This window comes from Carassius gibelio, chromosome A2 (genome assembly GCF_023724105.1).
Source record: "Carassius gibelio isolate Cgi1373 ecotype wild population from Czech Republic chromosome A2, carGib1.2-hapl.c, whole genome shotgun sequence".
Classification (NCBI taxonomy): Eukaryota; Metazoa; Chordata; class Actinopteri; order Cypriniformes; family Cyprinidae; genus Carassius; species Carassius gibelio.
This window is the reverse complement of record NC_068372.1, coordinates 8568386-8584731: the sequence shown is the minus strand read 5'-3', so window position 1 is coordinate 8584731 and position 16346 is coordinate 8568386. Positions and strand designations below refer to the sequence as shown.

Here is a 16346-nt window from a genome sequence, read left to right as displayed (position 1 = left end):
TACGAGCTACCACGCCCTTGGCAGTATAAAACCATCTTGTTCCGTCAATATCACTGTAGTGAGTCAGGAGTTGGAATTGCGACTATTGAAAATGACCAGGATAGACTATTATATCATCTATTTAGCATAGCAATTATATAGTTATTTTGATTATTTTGTGTAGCCTATGTAGTAAATTAGCATAGTTGTTAGTGTAACGTTAGTACAGTGGTCAAGGTGGTACATAGGTGTAGTGTTGCTGGTTGCGACAGCACTGCTGGACTGCATAGTTTTCCAGCAGACTTAAAAATTAGATGCCAGTGGTAACATGCACTTGGCCTGGAAGACCGAGAGTTCCCGCCTAGAGCTGGAGAGTGCAAACTGCGGGATTGCTTCTCCAATGCAGTGGAGGTGGAAATGGGCTTCTCCACACCGCTCGCGCTGAAAAGCAACGTGGTGTGGGAGTTAAGACTGCAGTTTGAGCCAACGGCTTGAATTGATATGGCTCAGGCCACAGTCACCCGCGACATCTTCCACTTCAGGTGAAGGTGGATAAAGAAAAGTACTCTACTTCAGATGAACACTCTGTTGCAAAGCTACTTGTGTCACTACAGTCACTCTCCGTTTTAGCGACTTTGACAGCAGCTTTCAATCAATCCGTCACTGCGGGTCTAGGGGTTCACGCCCCACCCCCGCTCAGCCCTGGCCTCAGTTCGTCCCCTCTATCTCCGCTGTGCTCTGCCCACTTTTCAGCATTTTTCAGATAATGCCAGTGGGTGGAGTCAGACTCTGACCAGGGATTTAGTTACCTTTTAAATAAACGTAGATTTAATTTAAGTGGAAGTGTTTTTGTTGTTGTTTTAAACTACACTGCTTGGGTCTCTGATGTTTAAGTATTCCTCCATCTAAATATTTCTCCATCAGACAATAATATAAATAAAAATAGGCCACTCTGAAACATCTTAAAACCACATTAATAAATCCATCATTAATGATTTTACATGACACTCTATAGAGGAAGGAAAACATCTTAAGGCTTGCAAAGTAATGGTGAGGAAAGTGAGTCTACTCTCTACCTCATCAAACAAGATGAACTGCAAATATAGCCTGACTCAATATACTTCATGAAAGCAAGGATGTAAACATCACCACATTAAGGCAATTGCAGATTTAATTAATTTAATTTTGTTACAAAAGCAACAAGCCTCACTGAGGTAAAACCATGGCCACATCCGCAATTTCCTGCAATTTCCGTGCAGCATATTATGTGCTCTAAAACATTGCAGAAATGTTTTTTTATTCATGTTCTAAACTTTGAATAATGTCTGTTCAAAAATTGAAAAACAAACAAATGAAAAACAAATCACAGAATAAAATAAATAAATAGAATAAAATAAAAATAATAGTAAAAAAATTACATGAGAAATGAAATGAAACTCCTAAATGATAAATGCAAACAGGAAGAAATACATACATACATACATACATATACACATAAACCAAACAACCAGCCATGGTTGTAATGTCTTAAAATTAGACTTTTTAAAAACCACAACAATCTGCAACAGATTTATGTCAATAATAATTTACAATTTATCCCTTTGATGCAGGAGTTTTCACATTTTTTGATGCCTAGGGCGGGCTCACAAATAATTTCCTTGCAAGGGGTTCCTAACACAGTATAGACTGTATATTTCAGCAGTTTCAGCAGAGAATATTTTCCTGTTTTACAGAGATGCTCCAAGTAGCAAATACATGCTCTTCTCAAACGTTATATTTTTCACAAAATAAATGCAGATTTGCAATTGAAGTATCATAAATAACCAACCTTTGCATGTCTCAGACAAACACGCAACAGTGGATCATTATGCGAATCAGTATAGAGCAATTTAGTTGAGTAAATAATTCAATGACTTACTGTATAAAGCCACTCGCCACCTGCTGGTATAACAAAGTAACCTGCGAATAGAATCTGCTCACTAGTTGTGTTATTTCAGCAATATTGCTTTTAATTTGCGAATGCTCTGCATTTAACCCATCCAAGTGCGTACCCACACACTGTAGTAAACACACACCTGGAGCAGTGGGCGGCCATATTGCTGCAGCGCCTGGGGAACAGTTGGGTGTTCGGTGCCTTGCTCAAGAGGGTCTCACCTCAGTCATGGTATTAAGGGTGGAAGAGAGCACTGTACATTCACTCCCCCACCTACAATTCCTTCCGGACCTGAGACTAAAACCCACAACCTTCAGGTTACAAGTCCAACTCTCTAGCCATTAGGCCATCACTACACTTCATTTGTAACATTAATTAGATGTTGTATTACTCTAAGCTTTGTTATTTTAGTTTAGTATTAGAATCAATACTGTCATCAGTGCTGAAATCAATAGTTTTCCTTATACCACATTGCATTTAGATCTGTTTAACCAGTCAACTGAATAAAGCTAAGACTGTCAATGAGCCCTAAAGGTTACTATAATTTAAGTAAGGCTATTTCACACTTGGTTATCTCAGGTAAACCTACCTCAAGAATAATTTATTTAATTGAGTACATATTTTTAAAATGCTCTAATACTGGACAATGAGTTAAAAAATCCCACAGTACCTTAGAAAAGTCTTTGGATACTTAATTCTACAAAAAATACTCAAATTGAATATAGTGTGGCATTTAGGACTTCCTCATATATGGCTTTGTGATATGCAGAACTCTTAAAATGGTTCATAAGGTGCACCTTTACTTTCTCTGAGGTCTGCAACAGCTCCTTTAAAGTGATTGGCCTCTTTGGGGTTTCTTTCCAAAGTCTGCTTCAAATAATTTATTTTTAGTAGTGTGGTGGTTTCACACCTTAGTAATTTCACCAATAGTTCACATTAACACAACAACTACTTTTACATTGTTTTGTAGTCTTTCCCAATGGATGTATGTACTATAATTAATCTCTTTTTTTCTCGCAACCACTTCATACATTACAATTTCTGAATCATAATTTGAATAATAATCCCCTGTACTAGTGTTTGTTTGTTTGGTTATTTATTTGTTTGTTTGTCCTCATTAATGTTTTTAATCTGTGTAAATTTAGCATGAAACTATTGTAAATGTTTTACATGCATTTTTGTGGAAAATTATGATTTCACGGGCACTTACACATGGAAGACTTGTCTTCATGATGCTACAGAGTTATGGGTTATCTTGGTGTTGCAGTATAGTTGATAAGGTGTGTGTGGGTTTAGGGTGTTTTGGGTGGCTGTTAGGTGGATAAGTCAAGTCACTGTATTCTAGATATGGCTCAGGTCACTCCTTCACTAAGATGTAAACTCTTAAATCTGTAAAATATGTATTAGTTTTGAAAAAAACATCATGTATGCTGAAGGATCATTACAGTGATGTGGATTTCTCATATGTGTTGCTAAAGTTTTGGATAATTTGGATCAATGGGTATGAAACTGGTATGAATTTGAATTAATTTGTAAGCTGGTTGAGCCAAGTATGTAAGCGTTGATTTTTTAAAACTGTTGGCTATTTGATTATGACAACATTAAACAACTGAATCTTAAAATCCTGGTATTAAAGCCTTCAATTTTTGTGATTTTATACCCCTGAACTGCATAGGAAAGTCATGATATGTGTAAGATACATTACGACAAAGCATGAAGGACTCTCATGAGATGCCAGGGCATGAAATAGAGTATGCTTGTGTAACAGTTTATCCCAGGTTGAATAGGAATTAAATTTGACTGTTAGGATAGGTGCTTGTCTTTAAAGGGTTAGTTCACACAAAAATGGAAATTAGGCCTCACTCCCGAGGCATCCTGTGGCTCAGTGGTACTGCACTGTGTTAAAAGCACAAAAGGTTGTGGGTTCAAAAAAAAAAAAAAAAAAAAAAAAATATATATATATATATATATATATATATATATATAGCCTGAATTTACTACTAAGAGAGCTATTGGCAAGCAAGCATTTCCCCATAACTTTTCTGATAATAATATTTTAATTTTTGGGTGAACTGTATCTTTTACCTTTACTGTACCTTTAAAGGAAAAGTCTATAGTTGGTCTAATGTAATTGATATGGCCAGCTTACTCTTCTCAAGGAAATAGACTTTTCATTTATTCCTCTTATAAGTCTCATATATATTCATCTGTTTCAGTTACATGACTTTAGATTTAATCCAACCCAGGTCTATGAAACATTATTCCACATAAATATCATCAGTTCCATAGCTTGTTATAACTAAGAATAGTCATTTTATGACTATCATTCCACTGAACACGCATCTCATACAACATTTCTCTCTATCTCTCACCAGACACCCTTATTTTTCCATGCTTCATTTTATCAAGCCCAGGCTTGCATTTTTTCTTTATCCCCATATGATAAGCCAGTCTCACTCAAGTGATTCACATAGCTGTGTAAATGACAGAACCAATTTAACTCAGCTCGACTGTTGAGGAGGGAATGTTAGCAGCATTAGAATGTTTGTCCTTGACTAACCCTCAGCAGTTGTCCCTCTAGTGAATTTCAGATCATTTCACAGTTTAGTAGCATCATGACACTTTACTCCATTTAGGCTCGGAAATGTGTAAGGAAGACAATAGCTTGATGGGTATATGAACTATACAGTCTATAATTTATATATCACCCTTGTGTGTAGAGAGGGCAAGACCATGTTACATGAGTCAAATATTTATCACTATTCATAATCTCCAGCATCCACCATCCCAGGACGTTATTCAAAGCAAAGTATGCTATTCAGTTTACCACTCTTTTGTAACCAAGAATAATATAAAAAAAATAGATATTGGTACTATTAAAAAGACTGAGTCTTGAGGATTGTGGAGAGTAAAAAAATTACAAACAACAGCAACAACAAAAAACAGTAGTACTGTGAAATATTATTACAAATTATTATTATTATTATTATTATTATTATCATCATCATCATCATCATCATCATCATCATCATTATTATTACTATTATTATTATGAAATAATGCATGAAACATGTCACTGGCGACAACTGAACACTGAACATTTGACTGGTGACTCGTTAGAAATGAGCTCAGTTTACCACATTGACAAATGCTTTAATGTTACCTAGTTTATGTAGAAAATATGGCCACATTCTCCACAGATTCACTCATACTGTATAATATAAGACATTAATACATCAATAAAGTCTTGATTCAATAATTTGTAGTTTCTTGACTTCATCCTGTTTCGGGACAGATCTCTTAGTGAGCTACACATATTGAAAGAGCAGATATTCTGGCGGTGATTACATATCTGTCAGCTTGATGACTCACCAATACTGGCAATGATCTGCGGAATACTTCAGAGACTATGACTTGTTTTTTTTGTTTTTTTTTTATCATCTCTGTGTGATATTGCATTTGGATTTAGTCTAATGAATTCTGTATCCATTTACACATACCACCTTTCTTTAAACTATGATTTCTCACTTTTTTGACTGAAAATTTTTAGCATTTGACACCAGAAGGAGCTCACTTAAAATGTGTTGGAAGTCATGGAAGTAATGCCTTCAGTCTCTCTTGAAGCTGACAATACATGTCCCCACTGATCTGTCATGTCTGCCATTTTAATATTCAGCAGTTCAAACCTGAAATCATCAGTTCTTAATTATTAAACAGAATCATACCATGGAACAGTTATAATTATGTATTATCATACAAACAGCTTTACATTGAGTAGTATTTGATAGACATACAGCTGATAGTATCTGAGTTCTGAATGTATGCTATTCATGATAGGAATCGGTTGCATTCATCATACTTTGATAAGTGTGTAGAATTAGAGGTTGATCTTGACCAAGGACAGTCATTTAAATGTGTCATGTGCTGAAAAAAGCACTTGCACACACACACACGCACACACACACACGCACTGAGGAGAATCATGCTGACAAAAGCTTTTTAAGAAAATTGTTGTCTAAAAAGGAATGACAGAACTGTAGTCACTGATGGGGTTATCTTTCAAATGAAATATAAGAGGAAATAGTATGATCATATTTTAACATTAATTCCTTGTTTGACTATTTGAATTTTAATGTCTATTAACTAACTGTCATTTTTTTTTATTGTGTACGAGTTATTGATAAATAAATACAGTCAGATATAAATACTATCTGATTGGTTTATAGGCTTTACACAATGATCCACCTGTAAAGTGATCTTACGAAAATTAATAAATGAGAAATCATAAATTTACCACAAATTCCCCTAAAATCTTACAGTTTTGTGACCAATACATAAACATTGGAACAAAATGACTTTGAGTCTAAATGACTTACATCCAAAGAGAGATATATGTTCATGAGCAACTTGAGATTTCTGTAGTGTGAATTTCTACAGTAAGCTACATTTTTTTTACATATATATTTTCCATAGCACTCCTCTAAAATGATGTTTAATGTTAGTAATTACAGATAATTACATATAAGACAAGTTTGCAGAGGTGGAAAGTAACGAATTACATTTACTCGCGTTACTGTAATTGAGTAGCTTTTTTTGTGTACTTCTACTTTTTAAAGTAATTTTTAAAATCTGTAATTTTACTTTTACTTAAGTATATTTTGTTTGAAGTATCCCACTGTGCAATGTGCCGTTGGAGTGACGTCTTTTTCGTGTAATTTTTGGACGTCCAAATTCGGTCCAAAATAATTACCCAGTTCAAAGATCAAATGTTGAACGTCGAGATGACGTCCAAGTTGGGTCATGGTTGGACGTCCAAATAGTGGACCTAGTTTGGACGTCGAATAGATGTTTAGAAATGGTCATGGACTGACGGACCTGCACGTCTATCCGACATCCACTGTTTGGGATTGTACACTTTAAAACACATTAATTTCTGAGTAAAAATAAATAGGCTAAATAAAAAATCTCTCCATGGAAACTACTGTAGTAATGGGCAGGAGTGCAAACTGGGGCTAAAACCACAAGAAAGATGCAGACGGACAAAACAGGCATTAGTGGTGCAGACCGCTGAAAACAAAACCCGGTCATGTTCTGAAGTTGAACTCGAAGGAAATGTACATATTTATATCATTTCACATAGTAAATCAAATTCAGAGAAATAATGCCGTCTTTTCCTCTAAAAATCATCATGATTTATATATATATATATATTTACAACAGGTCAGTAAACAAGTTGATTAAGAGACTTGCGTTTTAGACACAATATTGGCATTGACTGGTTTTGCTCTATTTCTAGAACAAAAAATAATTCCAAACACAGCCACCAAAGCACAGTTTTGCATCTCTGAGCGACATGACATTGATTCGTTCCTGAATGAATCAACCGTTTAAATGATTCGGTTCAATAGCAACAACTCACTTATTAACAGTGACTGGCTGACACATACTGGTCTTTTAATTTCACATTTAAAATATCTTTTGATTTTTTTAAAATAATTATTCTCTTAAAATTTCTAATGAGTATTCAACATTTTATGTCTTGTATATAAAAACATTATTCATGCATTTGTAACTGCAGGTTAAATGCATTCTTGTCCTGCACTAAACAGTGTGCAAATACATCTAAATGCCGCTTCCGATGAAGCTTCTGCATTTCGTCTGCATTGAACAGATGAGTTTGTTGATACTGAGTTGCCTGGTAAGAGCCCAATTGTCTTATTATTCTAAATAACTGATTCCTTTAATTAAAAACAACTAGATTAATAGGCCTATCCCAGGGTTGTGTCAAATTCAGTCACTGGAGGGCTGTGAGTTTAGTTCTAACCCTGCTCCAGCACACATATCATAAAGTTTTCACATAAGCCTAAATAACTAGATTAGCTGTATCAGGTGTGTTTAATTAGGGATATTTCTAAACTGTGCAGGACTGTGGCCATCCAATAACTGAGTTCCACACCCTTGGCCTTGCCACTCCCCCCCTACCCCACACACTGTTAAAATGTAACTAAGTAATTTTTACTCTGAGTAAACTTTAAAAATCATAATGTTCTTTTGTATCCTTAGGTTCATTTTTATAACCACAAATCATTCAAATCAATCATTGTGTTCTTCGTGTTCCTTGCCTTGCCTGTTTTTTTGAGCTTGTACCATTCACATTAGTGATGGGAAACCAAGACTTTCTGAACTGGTTCATACTCAAAGCTTTTAACACAGTGCACATTAGCGAAATCTTGTGGTCAGGCTTGGTTTCTCCACAAAATCTAACAAAACATTGTGGAGCAGAGGATGGTTTGAATTTTTTTTTAATCTGTGCCAATTTGTGTCATGCGTAGTCCAGTCAACAGATTCACTGCTATCTACCCTGATCTTTGCCTGTTTATTGGATTACTCTTTTGTCTTTCCTGGATTATACGTTTTTGCTGCTGTTCGACCCTGCCTGCTTTGACCACTTTGTTGAATAAAACCTGCATTTGAATTAGACATTGAACCACATTGAATGTTACAGAAGATGGTGTAAGATTTTATTTATTTATTTATTTTTACAAATGGGACTGGAATGTCATGCCTCATGCTAATAACCCAGCCAACATTCTATCGTGGGGCCCATGTGGGCCCCATATGGGCTGTAAATATGGGGCCTACATGGGTTTGTCCATGGGTTCCATGTGGGCCCTATCTGAATTAACCCATATGAATCCCAACTGGGGCCTAACTGGGGCTAATGTGGGGCCCAAATGGGCAACACATATAAGACCCATATTGGTCCCACTTATGACCCATACAACAAAATAAAGGTAGGGCCTGACTGGGGCTAATGTGGGGCCCAACTGGGCAACACATATAAGACCCATATTTGTCCCACATATGACCCAGGCAACACAACAGCTGTGGGGCCAATGTGAGCCCTATATGACTTTAAACATGGGGCCCAGATGGGTTTGTCCATGGGTTCCATGTGGGCCCTGTATGAATTAGCCCATATAAATGTCATAAAGAACCTAAGTGGGGCTAAACTGGGCAAAATTCATAATCATACATCTTCTTGACTATTCCACTGGTCATTCATCTACAAAAAATAAATAAAATTATATTAAAGGTGCAATTTAAAAGTTCAGTATATCAAGCACTTTATTATAATTTAGACATTTTCAATATAAGTTTTTCTACACCAAAATTAAAACCAAGTGTTAAACACCAAAATTACCAGTTTATTTTAAAACAAGGTGATACTATCCCGACAGCTGGTTTTACATAACCAAACGTATGTAACATAAAAAAAAAACAAAAAAAAAACATATACATACATATTATATATATACACATAAATACACACACATATATATACACACACAGTACAGAGCAAAAGTTTGGACACACCTTCTTATTTAAAGAGTTTTCTTTATTTTCATGACTATGAAGATTGTAGAGTCACACTGAGAGCATCAAGGGCTATTTGAGCAAGAAGGAGAGTGATGATGACCTGGCCTCCAGTCACCGGACCTGAACCCAATCGAGATGGTTTAGGGGTGAGCTGGACCGCAGACAGAAGGCAAAAGGGCCAACAAGTGCTAAGCATCTCTCGGGGAACTCCTTCAAGACTGTTGAAGACCATTTCAGGTGACTACCTCTTGAAGCTCATCAAGAGAATGCCAAGAGTGTGCAAAGCAGTAATCAAAGCAAAAGGTGGCTACTTTGAAGAACCTACAATATGACATATTTTCATTTGTTTCACACTTTTTTGTTATGTATACAATTCCACATGTGTTAATTCATAGTTTTGATGCCTTCAGTATGAATCTACAATTTTCCTAGTCATGAAAACAAAGAAAACTCTTTGAATGAGAAGGTGTGTCCAAACTTTTGGTCTGTTCTGTACTAATATATATATACTAGACTTTATATGGAGAGACAGAAATATCTTAATTTAATTAATAACATCACTTGTGTTTCAAAGATGAATGAAAGGCTTATGGGGTTTAAAGCAGCAATGTCAGACCCCTGGAGGGCCACAGCCCTGCGTATTTTAGTTACAACCCTGTTCCAACACACATTACATCTAGTTTTAAAATAATCCTGAAGGGTTTGTTTAGCTGGATCAGGTACTTTTAATTAGGGTTGGAGCCAAGTTCTGCCCTCAAGAATCAGTTTGACACCACTGGTTTAAATCAATAGAAGAGAGAGAAAAGATTTTTATATTTTGGGTGAACAATCCCTTTTAAACACTTCAACGACTACATAAAACACAAAAACTGTTCAACTTACAATACAGTATTAAAATACTTGGTCTCAACAATTTGTATGGATGGACACACAAAACTGATCACAGTCCTGAAGACTGCTGTGACCTGATTGCTCTCTTTCCGCCCCTGTTTCTAGCCCCCGTGAACCATTTTGAGAGTCCCTTTTTTTGAGAGTCTTTCTGGTTCACAGTCATTGTGTTCTTCTTCAGTCCACCTATAAAAACAAAAGTTTACACATTTAATCATATGAAATGTCCAGCTTTAAACTTGGTTTACATTTTATTTTATAGTGTCCTTGTCGCAGTGTAGGTGTACATATCACTACTTAGTAATGTTAATTACCAACATTTTACTTACTACAGCATTAAAATGTAAGCTATCCCCAAAATGAAAATTGTAATTTACTCACTCTCATGTTGTCCCAAACCCATAAGACTTGTTCGTCTTCTAAACAAAATTGATTCATCTTCTGTCCCTCCACTGAAATTAATTTTTTGTAGGTATATGATAAGTATATGATGAATTAACTAAATGAACTAAATTAATGTGGAGTTTATTTCAACAATACGTAAAATGTTACAAACACTGTAAAATAGTGTTACCCATATGTTAACATTTACTGCTGTAGATAAGAGAATGACTAAAAGCCAAATAGTAAAAAACTCATGCTTTACATACATTACAAGCTTTATCAAGATATAACTTTGATGATCCAATCAAGATTTTTAGCCATGTATTGAGGGCCTGAAATTAATTACTCTCTTAGGTGACTCTTGTTAGAGGGATGAGGGGGCATTTTATTTTTTTGACATTTTAAAATATATATATTTATCTCACCTAAATGTTTAATCATGCACTGCATTTTTGTTTTGACATTCATGAAATTTTTGCACAATAGCTTATAGACAGCACAAGCCTGATTTCATAAGCTGTATGTGAGGCAGTGTTACACCAGGTTCACACATACTCCGTTTGCAGTGTGTACGCAGACTATGTGCAGTATGTAATTGTGCAGAAGCAGCACAGAATCTCCTTGTGCTTTCACACAGGAGTCTGCAACTGATCCGTGGCTGTTTACTACAGACAGTACATTTATCCATTATTTTGATTTCAAATCCAAACATTGTTCCTGAAAATGCTTTTTCAGCTTTGTGATTTATTATTATTATTATTATTATTATTATTATTTGTACAGTACAGCAATACAATCTTTCATAGACGTGTTTAAATGAAATACAACAAACACATTATTCAATGCTTTTTACTTTTGCATTTACTCCTAGATTGATATATTAAAAGGGATAGTTCACCCAAAAATGAAAATTATGTCATTCAATTACATTAAATAACATTAAAAACACATTTACCACATATGACGTCAAAGACGAAAATCTTTTTTTGCCATGACGGCCAAAGAGATTGTACTGGATCGCCAATTCATTTGAAATCCGGAATCTCATCATCCTCCTCGTAGCATCATCCAGTGAAGAACCACCAATATCTGCTACCTTTGCAGCCTAAGAACAAACACAAACAAAATCATTTGTAGATGACATGCATAAATCAGTTCATCTGCAGAGTAATCTCAGAACATGAAGTTCATTTGAGATTTTCTCTTTTTTATAGCGTTGGCAATAGTACCTACTTCGGAACTGATAGTCTTTTAAATAATAGTAATCATTTTAATAATTATTATTATTTTTTTATTTTTTTTATATAGCGCATTTCCAATGGCCAAAATGTGGCGATACCAGCATTTCCAGCACTTGAGTTCATGCATTTAACAGATATGTCTGATTCACTACAATCATCGCTTCACCCTCCTCACTGAGCACTTACACCGATATACACAGGACAATTTGAAAGCAGCATTTCAGAGGATCTGTCTATGAGCAGATATATTAGGGATCCGCTGACAGATCTGCTGATAGATGTGGCTTTCATATGCTCCCGTGTGTCTGTGTAAGTGCTCAGTGAATAACATTAATCGGTGATCATCGTACCCAATCACAGAGATATCTGTTGAGCACATGAAAACAATGGCCAATCATAAATGCTTTAATCTGCTCAAAAGTGCACAAAATGCTTGCAGGATATTGCTGGTATAGTAATATTTTAAAAATTTCTATAACAACTGATACCGAAGTCCCTCCCCATAATAAGCATGAGCACATTACTGCGCAGTAGCGGGCCATCAACATAGCAGCCACGCTAAGTGGTAAATGGACTGCATAGTAATGACGTCACGACGCCCAAGCACTACACCTGAATCTGGCAACACGGAGGCTGCACCAGCGCCCTCCCTAACAACGCTTTCAAGAGTTGATCGTTCCTCCAGCGTCTCACAGAGAAAATTTTCATGCCATTCTTGGAAACTAAACTGAATTATACATGTCATGCAGACATTCATAAGAGGAGTTTGACAGCAAAGGTGTCATTCAGATGCAGAGATGGGACCAAGTCACACATGTGCAAGTCTCAAGTAAGTCTCAAGTCTTAACCTTCAAGTCTCAAGTAAGTCCCAAGTATTTTTTTCTTGGGCAAGTCAAGTCAAGTCGAGTCACAAGCTATGTCAAGTCAAGTCCAAGTCAAGTCACCTTAATATTGTTATTTTACCTGCAGAATCTGATCTTAATAAAGTTAAAAGACAAGATATAAGTAACTGTCAGTAAATTAAAATAATTTGGATTTGCATTGTAAATACTCATGTTCAGTAAAATACATCATGGAATCAAACAAAATTGTAACTTCCTAAAATTATTTATTTTTCACTTCTGCCAACAGTGTTTGAAATGTTTTACATTTTCAACATTGAGTCCATAAAACAAATAATAGCTAAACATCCAACAGACTCCTCTCTGAACACCTCTCTCTCTCTCTCGCTCTCTCTCTCTCTCAAACACAGTTTACATACAACATTAAACTGTTACATTTCTCCTCTCTCTCTCTCTCTCTCTCTCTCTCTCTCTCACACACACACACACACACTCACTCTCTCTCTCTCTCTCTCTCTCAGAGTATAGAATATAAATATGACGTATTTTCAGTTGTTTCATACTTTTTTGTTATGTACAGTACAGACCAAAAGTTTGGACACACCTTCTCATTCAAAGAGTTTTCTTTATTTTCATGACTATGAAAATTGTAGATTCACACTGAAGGCATCAAAACTATGAATTAACACATGTGGAATTATATATGGAATTATATACATAACAAAAAAGTGTGAAACAACCAAAAATATGTCATATTCTTGGTTCTTCAATGTAGCCACCTTTTGCTTTGATTACTGCTTTGCACACTCTTGGCATTCTCTTGATGAGCTTCAAGAGCTAATCACCTGAAATGGTCTTCCAACAGTCTTGAAGGAGTTCCCCGAGAGATGCTTAGCACTTGTTGGCCCTTTTGCCTTCTGTCTGCGGTCCAGCTCACCCCTAAACCATCTCGATTGGGTTCAGGTCCGGTGACTGTGGAGGCCAGGTCATCTGGCGCAGCACCCCATCACTCTCCTTCTTGGTCAAATAGCCCTTGATCCCTTCAGTGTGACTCTACAATTTTCATATTCATGAAAATAAAGAAAACTCTTTGAATGAGAAGGTGTGTCCAAACTTTTGGTCTGTACTGTACATAACAAAAAAGTATGAAACAACTGAAAATACGTCATATTTATATTCTGTACTGTATATATATATATATATATATATATATATATATATATATATATATATATATATATATATATATATATATATATATGCACTTCTCATGATTGGGTAATCGCGGCAGCTACATTAGTTTTTCTGATTAATTGTTTTGCTCTATGAGAAAGATAAGGTAACAAAATATTCGGGGCTTATGCCCCCTTAGCCCAGCCCTAGCGCCGCCCATGGAATGCGTTTTTTTGAAGGCCTGCTAGCGGATCATTAGGGGCCGTTCACATCACGTCTTTTGCGCGCGCAAGTTCGTTATTTCCAATGTAGGCGCGCGGTATGCGCGCTCATAATGATAGCAACGCGCGCGCGTCGCACCGCATCGAGTTAAAAACATCTAAACTTTTCAGAATGCCGCAAGCGCACCGCAGGTCATGTGACAATAACTAACCAATCAGCTTCATCCTTTCCCGTATCAACGTTGAAAGCTCAGCTACGATGAAGGAACAGCTGTTCATAGCTGTATATGGATTGCCATTTTGAAACTAATTTAGTAGCAGAGCTACTGCGAGCGATTTTTAGTGCTGCAAATCCATTTATACTTTGCTGAAATTTCCGCGTCTTCATTGAGAGAGAGAGCGTGTCATGGATGCTTAGCAACGACAGACGCCCCAGGAGAACTTCTGCCCGAGCGCTTTGGAAAGAAGGAGAAAGCGGCACGACTAGCGTTTTCCACGCGTTTTTAGGCGCGAACTATTGAAGACAAAAGCGATGACCCTCGGTACCTCTCAGGCTGACATGTTGATGTGATGTGATATCTGATTTAAGTGGGCGTGGTTTGTGTAAGGTAGAGAGGGCATGACTGATGATAGTGTCCTGATCCAGTCACGACGCTATTCTCAGCCGGCGCTCCAGCTGAGTAATCAACTTTATTTTAAAAAAATAATTTATATATTTATATTCAAACTGAAAACATGATGTGATTAACACTCAAGTCATTCAAGTCATCGTGTCTCAAGTCAAGTCAAGTCCCGAGTCTTTAACTTCCAAGTCCGAGTCAAGTCTCAAGTCCTAAAAATAGCGACTCGAGTCCAAGTCACCAAGTCACAAGTCCCCATGTCTGTTCAGATGACAAATTATGTCTGTGAACATGAAAAAATGTATGGAGGTACTTTAACCTTATGGAACTGATGACCTAGGTCTGTCTACGGCCTGCGCGCACAGAAAAGCCTAAAGCCTAAGTCTCAAAACTGTTTGAAATCCACCCCACCTGCCGTTTTTAGGAGCAAGTTACTTCAAATGTATTAAAAACTAAGTATTTTGCCATTCAAACGCGGTTTATACTATAAATTGTGTGGAAATTCAGTTTCCACTCAGGTGGAAAAAATGGCGGCAAGACGGCCACAAAATGCACAAGTGAAGCATAAATGAACAACAACCGAGAATCCTACTTCATTAATGGCAGGCAAGAACAAAACTACACATTTAAGTCAACAAAAACGACATGCTTAAAGCCTTTATAGCCATTTTTAACGATAACGCGGCCAGAAAAAAAATACATCACAATTTTAAAGGCTACATTATGTTAACGGTAATTTAAACGTTCAAAACAATGTTCCCAACAATGTTCCCAATACTTGAAACCGTGGATAATTAATCAATTTCTTGAAAATATGCATTTTACCTGCTTATTTCCGATCCGTGACGGCCGCTGAGTGCTGCTGACTGTTAGGAACTCCTGCCGTCCGTCCGTGCTGCCGCACCACTGTGCTTAGAAGAGACTGTATCCGCGCGCAGCGCGTGAATTCCTTTTATTCTAATATTAAAATCTTTACAGCTATAAATTTAAATATACGCTTATTTTCAGCCAAGATCATTGACATATTATATTATATGATATAATATTATGTGAAATAAAAACGAACTCAAATTTTAATACAACAGGACTACTTTGTCAAGCGGAAGGTTGTGAGAACATTTGAGAGTATATGTATATGTAATTCTACTCTAGACTCAAGAGTTAAAATAAAAATAAAAATAATTTTAAAAGGGTTGTCCCTGCTAACATGTGTGCAATAAAAGGAAAATGTATTTTTGCATAGGCAGGGTAACATTTTAATATTGATAATTTTAATTTTAAAATACTTTTTAAAAACATTCTCTTTATTCGTTTTTTTTACGTTGGCACAAAAACAAAACAACATTACAATACAATTTTTTTACACTTTTATACAAATCCTGATTTAGCACTAGATTTAATATCATAATAATATACCGGGTATGGAAAAAGAAAATAAGGGTTTGGGGGGTACTTAGAATTCAACTACTGCTTTCTTATTAAAATAATTGATAAAAGGCTTACATGCTGCAAAAATTTATATATATATTTTTTTGCTCTATTTTATCACTGACACCAAAAACAGCTAAAATTGTGTCTGGATCCAACTGCTTTCCCAACACTTCTGACAGCAACTGAAAAACTGAAATCCAATAATTACCAATCTTAGGACAACTCCAAAATATATGATGCTGGTGTTAGACCAC

At 36.1% G+C, this 16346-nt stretch overlaps 1 long non-coding RNA gene across 1 annotated transcript; it reads right to left on the bottom strand.

The window, feature by feature from the left end:
* Positions 1–8492: 8492 nt before the first annotated feature.
* Positions 8493–15578, bottom strand: LOC128026124 (uncharacterized). Its single transcript, XR_008186355.1, has 3 exons — positions 15487–15578; positions 11520–11669; positions 8493–10366 (listed from the first exon to the last, which is right to left on the bottom strand). It is a non-coding gene; the product is annotated as an uncharacterized LOC128026124 (long non-coding RNA).
* Between the last annotated feature and the right edge of the window lie 768 nt (positions 15579–16346).